Source organism: Psammomys obesus, unplaced genomic scaffold (assembly GCF_907164565.1).
Source record: "Psammomys obesus unplaced genomic scaffold, mPsaObe1.curated_primary_1811, whole genome shotgun sequence".
In the NCBI taxonomy this organism is placed as follows: domain Eukaryota; kingdom Metazoa; phylum Chordata; class Mammalia; order Rodentia; family Muridae; genus Psammomys; species Psammomys obesus.
The window spans coordinates 6926362-6938776 of NW_026585644.1; the positions used below are offsets into that span (position 1 = coordinate 6926362).

The following is a 12415-nucleotide window of genomic DNA, read 5'->3' on the forward strand; positions in this document are numbered from 1 at the left end:
ATGCTGGTGAGACCTTCTAGGTGCAATATTACCGATATTGTTAGGATACAGAATCTCACAGCCAGCTCCCTGATCTTACTTTTACAATCTTTTTTGCCCTGCCCCTGTTCTGCTTTTCCCAGCTTTTGGTGCAGGATTATTTTCTATATGCATACATTGAGATCGGGCTCTGTAGCTCTGCATTTTTATGAGTTGTGGTTTTCTGTAGGGGTCTCCATCTCTTGTAAAGATACGACTTACTCAACAGGAGAGACACCATACCTGATATTGGAAACCTGGATAACTACTCAGTGAAGGCATAGTTATTGGAGGAGAATCTACAGCCACTCATCCACTAAACCAGAGTTAATACCTAACAACCGTTCTTACAAACCCAAATGAGTGTGCTCATCATCCACCCTCTAAGAAACTTCTCTTCTCAGCAGGAGACCTTTCTTCTTCTTCTTCTTCTTCTTCTTTTTAATCTCACACCTAGCACAGAATCTTAAACATGCAAATAGTATTAGGGAGTTGCCTCATTCTCTTGGTTTCATAGATAATGAACCTGAGAATTAACGGGCATTCCCCTAAGTATTAATTTTGAACACCAGTGTACCTAGTATCTGAGTCTAGTTATTCTTTTTAATCCCAGAGTAAATTTAATATTTGTTCAAGGGTAGTCCAAGACTATCAGAGAGCAAATACTTACTATGCTGTTTGTATATTCCAAGTGCCCCAGAGAGATTTACCAGTATTGCATTTTGATGAGAAATTCAGCTTGCATCAAAGACAGCCAATATAAAAGGCAGGGAAAAATATACAGAAGTAAATGTATCAGCAGTCTGCATTTACCAATGCTTTCGGGTTCTGTAAACTGTATAGAGAGGACCTTCCTAAGTACAGAGCTAACTTGCAAGTGTCCTTGGGAGTTTCAATGGGCAACTCTGCATCAGCTCCTGCTTTTCTCTGAATTGTGCATGCAAACACCATTGCTAGCATTGCTGCCTTCGCTGCTGGAAGTCCCCTCAGAACCTAGAGTCAGAAAGAGCACATCTGTGTTTCTCATCATAGACTTTATGACTTCCCTTGCCATTGTCCCACAGTCGGCTATTTCTAAGCATTGGGGTGTCATACCAAAACAGGTTTTATTCTTGACCTGTACATCTTTAAGAAGGGTGATAAATGGAGTCCTCCTAAGGAGTGGACAAATTGGTCAAGATTTCTCTGCTGTAACTATCTGAACAAGTAAATTCCATAATATCTTTGAAGACTATATGCAGATTTTTTTTGGTCTTAGCAATAGATACCCTGGATTATTGGTGAAATGCTGGGCGTATGTGGATATTAAAAAGCGTAAAGGAAGCATTATTCCTCAAGACACCAACTTTGTTCTTGTTATATTAGTATGTGTCACTTTACCCTGAAATTTGTTGGGCACAATATGCCCTTTAGCCAGCTTTTTGCATCAGAAAATCTCGTAATTGTTTTAGCAACCACACCTCTGTCTAGAAATCACACTGATCATGGGCAAATGTACACAGATTGTTTCTACAAGAAAGTCAATGTAAGCTTAACTCTGTTTTGAAATGAGTAGACAGTGTGAGAAGAGGCACAGTACTGCAGGTCCCAATCACTGTGTGGGCACAGTTGCCAGACTTGGGGCAACAGCATATGACAGCTATTTTGCCTTAGGAGTCAGATAGACAGTTCAGCATTTAAAAGCACTCACTACAAAACTTGGGGACTCAGATCAGAGCACCTATACTGGAAGGTTCACAACCCTTATAACTCCATTCAGGGAACTCCATTTCCTAATCCAGTGTCTGCAGGTATGAAGTATACATACATACACTCATATAGGCCTGTAAACATTGCAGAAGTATACATACATATCTATATGTATGCCCATAGACATATACACAAAATACAAATAAAAAACATCTAATTCATTCCCAATTTGACTATAAGAGGCCTATCTAGGAAGTAAAATGCTGCACTGAATAGCCTGATTGGATGGGAAAGGGAGGGAGTTGATAGCATTTCTTGGTGGAATAAATGATCAATGTAGTATAGTGATAAAATCTTCACTTGAAAAAACTGATTTCTTGGACAGTGTGAGAAATAAAATTAGAATTCTAGTAAGAATGTCTGTCACTTACCAGAGGAGAGGAAAGGCTTGATGGACACCAAAATTAAATGTCACTTCATATGTCTTATGTTTTTGTGTGTATGCTCGTAAGTATGTATGTATTTAGAACTCTAAAGTTTTGGTCAGGGTGCACTGTGGATCAATAGCTTTTCTCTATTATGAAGCAGCGTATTAACTGAGTAATGTTAAAGGCCTGAATCACATGTAAATTATCATCTACAAATAAAATGTTGTGCTAATACACATTATTTTAGAAAGTGGATTCTGATTTCCATTAATCTTGATTATTTTCACTTGTCAGGCCATGAACATGACTGAAGAGATAATAAATGTTTTCCTACTTTCACCTCCCACAAGAATACCACGATTCCACTGTCTAATCTTTGCGTATAACCTTTGGAGGAAAAGGCAGATCTAATGCAGATCTTCACTCTCCTCATTATGAATGAAATAAACATACAATTCCAATTTAACTTCACTTTCAAAGGCACACAAGGATTGTCTCTCAACATGTCTTGCCTATTAAAAAAAATTTTTATGATGGTAAATAAACCCTGGAAAATTCCGCCTCAGACTTTACCACCCGAAAATGCAGCTGTTGGCCGCCACTACCACGGCCTCACAGCTCTCAACTCACGTGCAAACCTCATCAAGAGCAGACATTTCTAATTGATTCCAGAAGGATTTCTTTTGGTTAGATCAGGGGGCAGAGGAAGAATAATGAGCAGCTTTTCAGAGGGAATTGGGGGTTAGACTGTTGAGCGGAGAGGGGTGGGGGCTTTTAAGATCTTGGGCTTGGCCCGAAATGCTTCGCAATTTTACGGTCCATTGGCCAGAGCATCTGGAATGAGGCATTCTGGCCTTGTGGTTAATGATGGCGCAACTAGTTTACAGAGCACGGAGAGCCCAAAGTAGTCCTGGCCACGTCCTTGTAGAAGCCAAAGGGGATGCTCTGCTAAATATACCATGCCTTCTCCTTGTGGGACGATTACCTTCTGATCTCAGGTCTTGAACGTGAAATCCTGTCTAGCGCAGATCCTCACCTACCTTAATAATTTTAAAAGTCGACACAGAAAGGAAAGCCACAGGTTACAACATGCATGTGTTTAATTTCATGTGTGTTGACAACGTTTTCTATCACAAGCCTGTGTTTGCTTTCATTTAAGAACTTCTTGATAATGTATGGAGAGTGTCGGACGCTCAGGTCATAAATCACAGCACAAAGCCAGGCGCATTTAGGAGAGGAAGCACAATGTGAGGCTCTTTGTGATTTCCAGTCAGGGACAGGTGATTATGTGGGAAAAGGTGTGTGGAAAGGCATTGCGTTTTCAATGCCAAGACGAAAACCAGGAGTGATATGGAAATAATTTCTTTGGAGAAAATGATGTTTACTTTAAGCCGGAGTCAGGAATTCACCTTGCAGTCACCGACAGACTACACCCACAAAGGAGTCAGGTAGTAGTGCGGCCAGGAAAAATGCAGAGATCTGAAGTACGAAGGCTGGAAAGCACAAAGCTAGACTTCAGGCATGCCTCTCTATTTTTATCCAAACAGTCTAATTAATAGGGATTGTATCCGTTTGAGAACTTACTCAAAATTCCAAGGTTTGTGATTTTAAACTAAATTCAACATGTTTGCCCTGGGCAGGGTATCGTTTCCTGTTTTCAAACACTAAACTAAAAATAAATACATTTAAATTGATTTTAAAACATAAAACACTATGCTCTTAGATGCAAAAGTTTCCTTCTAACATCTGTAATCCTATGATCACAGTATCTTTGTATCAGAAATAGCAGATCTGTGTTACCTAAAATACACAGAACAATGTGGAAAAATTCTAGGAGGTAAATTTACTTGTACATAAAGTACAAAGGCAACTTCACTTGATGCATTCTAGAGCTAACACTTTTAAGACAAGAGTGACAGGAAAGGCATCAGGTTGGGTAAAAGCACACATTACTCACTTTTGTCCTGCTTTTCTAAAGTTCATTAATTCACAGTACAGAAGCCAGGATTCTGGAAATCACTGTGATCAAGCGGCAGCTTTATGCCAGCTGTCATCCTCCTGCCTCAGCTTTCCACATGCTGGGTCCCAGGCCTCTGGCTCTGTCTTTTAATTTATAGCTGTCTTAATAAGCTAATGCACAGAAAGCTATCATACCTGATAGCAGTGAAATCGATATTGGGGAATGCCACAGGAAGTCCAGTCCACTCATGGGGTCATTTACGCTTTACTCTGTTGAAGCTGGTGCATTCCTCCTTTCACAAGCAAAGAGATATACTCAGTGAATTTTCATCACATTTACCTGGTGATTCCTTGTTAATGGAAAGACTGGGTTATAACCAACATGGGAAATAGGCAAAGTTAATATATACAGCTCATGCAAATACCAATGATTATTCTCATCCACATCTGGTTTTGCTGTGTGTCCGTGGGAGAAGGTGCCTATGGCAGTCACAGGTAGACATCAAGATCTTCCTCTATGTCTTTCTACTTTAATTTTTGAGATAAATTTCTTCATGGAACCTGAAACGCACTAATTTGGCTGGATTTGCTGGCCAGTGAGTTTCTGAGATCCTTCTATTTCTGTTTCTAAAGCAATTGGTTAGTAATATGTGCTAGCTCGCTTAGCTGTCAGTTTGGGTGGTTGGATCTGAACTCAGGTCCTCCCACTCACACAGCCGAACTGTCAACAACTGAGTCATCTTTTTGGTTCAAGAAAGGATACCTTGAGTAAATGTCAGAATGGATTCATATTATGAGCACACATAGAATTTCTGAAAACCAAAAGAAGTTAACCAAACAGAAGAGGTTTGAAAAGACCTGAAAATGAAACAAAACATAACACAAGAATGTAAAGCAATAATCATTAAACATGCAATAATAATCTCCTCGGTGCCAAACAAAATTGTAATCATGAATAAAATAATATACTGTTTAATATTCTCGATAGACAATGAGTATTAAATATGAAAATTAAAAATTTTGTGGGAAAATTTATAGTGTAGTACTGTTGAATTTCACAAGTACTTTGGAAAAATGATTTGACTTTATTGCAAAAATTTGAGCACATGTTTTCTAAAGTCTAGAAATTTCATACTTGGAGATGTAATGCAGGGAAACTCTATGTTTCTTTGGAAGTTCCTGCTGAGCTAGAGAGAGTAGCCTGTGAGGTCTTAGGGACCTAGAGAAAGGGCTTGGTGTAAAGCATGAGAAATCGCTTCTGTATGTGCAGAAAGAATTCTTTGAGAAAAACAACTCAGCCCCTTAATGTACTGTTCTGTCTGAATCTCTGTGAACACTGCTATCAGCGTGAATTCCATTCACCCTTTAGGAAACGAGCCACTTGTTTTCTGATTAAAATCTCAGCATCATACTTTCTTATTAATTATTTGTTTTCCATTAGATTCTTAGTTGGAAAGTTCAGTTCTCTTGATGAAATATTAACCAAAATTTGCACGCTGTCCCTCACTTATGATATGTGCAGAAACGGAAGACAACATTTATAGCAGCAGGAACAGGGCAGTTCGATTGTCATTTATCCAATATATATTAAATTTGTACTGACAGCACCTGCCATTGGATGCCATTCAACAAAACTGAGGAGAGCATAGTGATGTGATTTTTATGCTAAATAGAAGACTGAACTAAATATGTATTGATCTCACACTGTAAGGAATGCATCCTCAGATGCCTCTGTTACCTAATTATCTGAGAAAAATACACATTATCAGGAAGCTCAGCAGTGAGCACTGTCATGTTTTTGTGGATTTTTCTTTATTTTTTTTTTTATTTCTCTTCATTTCTGAATATCATTAAACTGAACATTTCTTGCTGTTAGTAGTTTCTAAGTAACAAACTAACCCAAACCTTAATGGCCTCAAATAAATGAAGACTTGCTTTCCTCATATTCTTGTACAAGTTGCTCTGCTGCTTCCGCTGAGCTTCCTCCAAGTCCACAAACTGACAGCAAGGTCTCATTGCTGAACACCGACAAAACTCACTGAACACAGATGATATATTAAACTAATGACTACAGAGAGCCTTCACCCCTGCGTTTCAGTGTCTTCAGCAGCAATGTACCCTGTATTCTTTCAAAAGTAAAATGTAAACACAAAGCTAGCCACAAATCTTTTACCTACAATGGTATACTGCCCACAAGATGATAAACTGGGGAACTGGTGGCACGAAGTTTCTGGGAGTAAGCAAACAATAGGTTATTTCACCAAAGCTCCATTCCAGAAGAGGGAATCAGTCACACCTGACACTGCTTTGGTTACCATGAACCTGAAAATAAATAGCTCAGAGATCTAGGATAAAACCAAACAAGACTTGTCTAAAACCAAGACAAAAATGTAGTGATAAAATTACTTCTAATTACATTCTGCTATACTCACAGGTCAGTGCCTGGTGCCTGTTCAGCTATCATCAAAGAAGCTCTCTCCAGTCCCAAACAAATATAGAAACTCATAGCCAGACAGATTGTAGAGAGTGAGAGACCTTGAACACTTATCCTTAGATGGAATGTCAGCACCAAACACCTCCCCTCAGAGTTCAGAATACCCTATAGGAGAGGAGGTGGAAAGAATGTAAGAGCCAGAGGGGTTTAAGAACACCAAAGAAACCAAGGCCCTCTAAACTAGCATGAGCAAAGCATGCATGAACTCACAGAGCAGAGGCAGTGTGTATAGGGCCTGTGTGGGTCTGTGTCAGGTCATCTCTGAACATGTTCTGTTTTCCTGTTTAGTGTTTTTACCTGATTCCTAAGTTCACACAGGAGGGGGTCTCTGATTCTTGTACCTTTCCTTGGGCTTCTTTTCTTTGGTGGTCTGCCTTATTCAACCTCAGTATGATAAATTTCATTTTATCTTATTATATTTTATTTTGTTGCACTTTATTTATGTATTGTTAATTTTTTTATTCACTTTACATCCTGGTTGTAGCCCCAACCCTCTTTTAAAATGGAATGAATTAATGATTACCTAAACACTAAGGTAGAGGTTAGCAACTGAACTGTCACTCTCCAAGAGTGACATTGAATATACCAACCACTCCGGGACAGGCCTCATTCTCAGGAGCAGCTGACTAACATATAATGCACCCCGCAGATTCATTTGCTTGTTTTATATTTACTTATTGTACACTTTTACTTGGTTACAGTTTGGTGGGGTTTTTTGTTGTTGTTCCTTTTTTACTATCCTGTATTTTGTTTTCTCGGTTTTGTGGGTTTCATTGTCATGTTGGGTTTTTATTTGTTTGTTTCTTTGTTTGTTTTGGAAATAATTTAATGTTCTTTAAGAGCTTTAAGTGGGTAGAGAAAGGGAAAGTCTCTGCAATGCCTTAGGGTAGGGAAAGAATATGGTCAAACCATATTTAAATTTAAAAATTGTTTTAAACAATAAAAATGTAATTGCATAAAATAGAAACATGAAACAAGCAAAAACAGTAATCTCAACAATGAAAATAATATAAAATAAAAAGAAATAAATTATAGTCATACAAAACAAATAAGAAAGATAGATAAAAATGCACTAATTCTCAAAGTAGTCTTAAAGTTGAGCATGTGCTTGATATATAGTATAGAATAGGAGATATTATTAATAGAACTTACAACTCATATGTCACACACTATGATACAATTTACAGAGAGTGTCTCAGTATTTTAGACCTATAAAAGGCTACTTAGTACTTTTATTATCTCTCTTCCTGATGAAAATAATATGTAAGAACCAAAGAATGTTTGGGGAATAGCTTTCTTAAAGTCCCATAACCAATTAAGTGGCAGACCTGATATAATAGCATTTGTGACTTCAAAGCAAATAAAAATCTTATTGTAGCATAGGTGAAATCACAACCTATTTGTAGCTGTCTTTAATGAAATATAAAGTTACACAAAACAAAATGAAAATAACTGTTAAAATACATACAAACAAATGCCTCTTATAACCTTATTCACATGCTTTTTAACTTAAAGTGCAGCTACAGCCTTAATTACCCATCATTAGTTTGAAATATTATAAGTTAAATTTCCACTCAAAATGTCCAAGCTACTGACCACCAAAGTTGAGGAATACAATACTCCCTGATAACAACCTAATCACGCGCCTGGCTGGGAAGTGTGACTTGTGGCTGTAGCCCAGCATTGTAAGAAATTATCATATGGTATATTGAATCAATATTGCAAGTGTAGTTTCCCTTGAATGTATACAACTTTTATAACATAAGTCAATCCATGTGTGCTTGATTATACACAGGGCCATTCCGCATACATGACAGAAATATCTTTGCCCACAGGCACATGTAAGGCTAGGGAAGCACTGAATAACAAAGAGAAGAAAGATTCTAAGAATGAGAGGACCCGGAAATCTTCTGAAAGATACTGTTTTCTATCCAGTATTTCTATCCAATATTAGTTTTTTTTTTTTTTTTAACTTGACAGACATCAGATTAATTGGAAAGAGACACCTCAACTGAGTAAATACTTCCATTGTGTTGCCTGTAGGCAAGTCTGTAAGGCATTTTCTTGATTAATGATTGCTGTGTCAGCCCATCCTACAGAGTCCCAGAGCCATCCTGGGCAGATGGTCCTCAGTTATTTAAGAAAACAGGTCGAATAAGCCATTTGGAGCCAGTCATTAGTTATCACAACTTCACAGCCTCTTCTTCAGCTCCTGCTTCAAGTTCCTTCACTAGCTTCCTTCAGAAGTTGGGTGTGACCTGAGAGTTGTAAGCTGAAATAAACCCTTCCTTCCCCAAGATGATTTGGCCCCAGTGGGTTACCAAATAGCAATTAAAGCAGACAAGGAGTTGCGCTCATGACCTCATATCCATATGTTCACTTAAACAAGAATCATATGATGACAGCACCAGCTGACATTCCAGCAGGGAAAGGGGACATTTCACAAGGCTCCACCCCTGAATGATGTGCCACAGGCAATGAATGGCTGCTTAGGGAGGGAGAATCAGCTCGTGAATAGGTTATCTAATCCCAAACAGATAACCCTAAGCATATATACAAACAATTACCATTAAATACGCTCAGCAAGCTCTTTTGATATATACACAAGTTCATACATGTATGTATATGTAACAGTAATAATTAAGATAAGAAAGGTTAGGGACTGTGGGAGTAGCTATAGGCATTTGTTTTGAGTATAGAATAATTAATACCATGAAAACCTTTAGGGCATGGAATTTGACTAACATAGTAAAACAGTATAGCAGAAAACTTTGTTAGTATTCTTAACAGAGAAGAATCGCAGGACTATAAGCCAGTGTTGCCAGTGCATACAGCACAGAATTGTAAGAGAGAATGATTTAACGACTTGAATGGGATTGATTCTAGTGATGGCTGCAAAGGAAACAGATGAGAGCACTATGTGCTTGCAATGTGTTCACGTCTTGTCATTCAACCTTTATTAAGATTAGCAAGGCTTTTTACTTAATTTCAATGGCCCTCCTGGGGGACAGAAATAGTTTCATTAAAATTTTTACACGTGCCAGGTTCTTATTTGATTTCTGAGAGATAAAAAAACAAATGTGACAAAAACACAATTTGAAAGTTACACTTGGTGTATGATCTCATTTGTCTATCAATTTTCCACTGTTGATCTTTAAAACAACATTTAAAAAGACTATTTGTGCACTATTATTTATTTTTAGAGAAGAATGGCCATTTTAGGCTCCAGAGAGTGGCACAATTTGAGAAGGATTAAGAGGTGTAGCTTTCCTTTATCCAGTCCTGATGAGACTTCATAGGCTAGGGTCAGATGGAAGAGGAGGAGGACCTCCACTATCAGGGGATTGGGGGAGAGACACTGGGGGAGAAGAAGGAGAGAGAGTGGGGTTGGGAGGGGAAGAGGAAGGTTGCTACAGCTGGGTACGAAGTGAATAAATTGTAAAATGTGATTAATAATTTTTTTAAAAAGACGTGTGCCCTTGTTGGAGGAAGTGTGTCACTGAGGTTGCGCTGTAAGGTTTCAAAAGGCCACACCAGGCCCAGCCTTTCTCTTTCCCTCTGGTTGTCCCTCTCTACCCCCTCCTCTCTCTGCTGGCAGATCAGGATGTAGCTCTCACAAGGTGAAGGCTGCACACTACCTTCTAGCATGCCTTCTTAACCTCTAAATACAATGTGTTTTTTGTTAGTGTGTAATGTTGTGTATAAACTGTTCTTGACATAAAAGTGCTTCCAAAATACTTAAGATTACCTTCTGCAATATACATGACAGTGGGATTAAGAAAAAAATTAATTTTTCCTACGGGCAATTGGAATTTATTCCTTATTTTGAGTGCAAAAATTCTATCTAATTTGGTTTTAAGGTTTTTCTGCCATATACATCTGAATTTCAATGAGAAGGTTAATTTATGCTTCTAGAATATAATATGCATAAACACTCATACACACTATGTAAATATGTAAATGTTAGTGCCTGCTTAATGTAATGTAGACTAGAAATGAGCTGAGATTGTAGAAGGTGGAGGAAGTTCTAAATGAGTGTGTGTTCATGACACCAACCCCCCCCCCCCCCCGTGTCAGAAACTCTCAATACCTCAGACTCATGGACATGACAAGGCCTTCCCGGGTCAGGCTCAGAAGAATAGCCAAGCAGACATTGTACAAACAACTGACCTTTTGCTATACCCAGTGCTTACAGAAGCTATCAACCACGCGTCCTCATCCCGGATGTCTTCAGCCTAAAACTGGTCGCCTATAAAGGCTCCCTATCAGTCAAAGCTAGCCCATTTCCTCCTCACACAGCTGTGTATAATAAGCCATCTCCTCTGTCAGCAATGGTCATAAACATGCCAGGTTTCTGGGCTGCTGGTATAGCTCCACCAAAGGGCATGGTGTACCTTACCCCAACTTTTCTATATGTCTGTCCTTTTATAATCCCCTCATTGCCCCATTCGGGTTAGGTTGAAAGCTTGAGCACATCATGGCAGAAGATTTTGGTACTAAGATTTTATGATTCACTATTGAAATTCATATCATTTAAAAACAAATGTATTTTGATGGCTCAAAAACTTCACAGGTACTACAGAAAATCAATTTAATAAAAAGTACCCTTTTCTGCCTTGTAATCATATAATTAACCTTGCTTTTCCACTGGCAACCACGTGCTATGCTCTCCTCCGTCTTATGAAGTATATTGAAAACACTCAACAAAGCACATTTACTTACTTACATGAAATCTTCTCCTACCTGTATTTGCAGACCTTCACCCATCACAGCATCTTAAATTTCACATATAATTTTGAGGCCAATCTATATTCATCCTAACAGATTTCCTGTTTTATTTTTCAGATACAGATTTCGTCTTATGAATAACACAATCGTTAGACAATCACCTGTGAGTGGCGTTAGAGGGTTCTCAGTCCTGCAGCATTAGAGGTGATGATGCAGTGAGTTCCATTATATAAACATCAGTTCATGCCTGTGAGCATATCATTCCCATAGCACAAACTCATATCAGCAAAATATTTGGGCAAAAGTATAGATGTCTTTACAATATCAAAGTGCTTCCAAAACATTTGGCAAATTTATGGCCATTACAAAGTATATCTTTGTATTGTGTTATGTGTTAGCTAATTTTGGTTTTCAACCTGACAGTCCTGGAAAGGAGACTCAATTGAAGAAACTCCAAGGAATCTGTGAGGCACTCTACTAATAAATGCAGAAGGGCCTAGCTCACAGTGAGTGGTTTGATCCTAGGCAGGTGGGCCTCAGCTATGTAAGAGAGGTAGCCGAGCAAGCCTTGGGTAGCAAGCCAGAAAGAAGCATTCTTCCATGGTTTCTGGTCTCTGGTTCACTACTGCCTTGAGCTCTTGCCCTGACTTCCCACAGAGTAAAACAATTACCTGGAAGCATGGACTCTTTCCTTTACAATGTTCTTGGCTACTGTTTTATCACAGCAACAGGAAACAAGCCAAGATCCGTTGTCCTTTGATAACAGGGGAATGTTAGCATTTACATTCCTTCTTAAATAAACTGGCATGTTGAAAGTTCTCATAATATTGGCATATTGTTCAGAAACAAAGCGTACCACTTTTTAAATATTCTAATAAATACAAATTATAAGTAAGACTGTTTAGGCATTTTCTGAGTTATAAAGCAATAGATATCCAAACGTTTTAAAAAAAATTGAAGATCCATTTTAATCATCACATATCATATTAAATAATATCTTCTATTTAAAAAATATTATTTTTCTTCTACATATAATTATTTCTGTTACAGGTGATTTACAAGCATCTCAAATATTTCTTTTCATTGTCAAAGCTTTCTT

The 12415-nt window shown here is 38.1% G+C and overlaps 1 protein-coding gene across 3 annotated transcripts in view; it reads right to left on the minus strand.

The window, feature by feature from the left end:
• The window catches only part of Agmo (alkylglycerol monooxygenase), a 323619-nt gene that overhangs the window by 132892 nt on the left and 178312 nt on the right, over positions 1–12415 (minus strand). Inside the window, exon 13 of one of the 3 annotated variants that reach the window (XR_008722211.1) lies at positions 4290–4387. The exons of the other annotated variants lie outside the window; for them this stretch is intronic. The gene's annotated coding sequence lies outside the window, so the exon portion shown is untranslated. The remainder of the gene's footprint in view (positions 1–4289; positions 4388–12415) is intronic. 3 annotated transcript variants of the gene reach the window in all.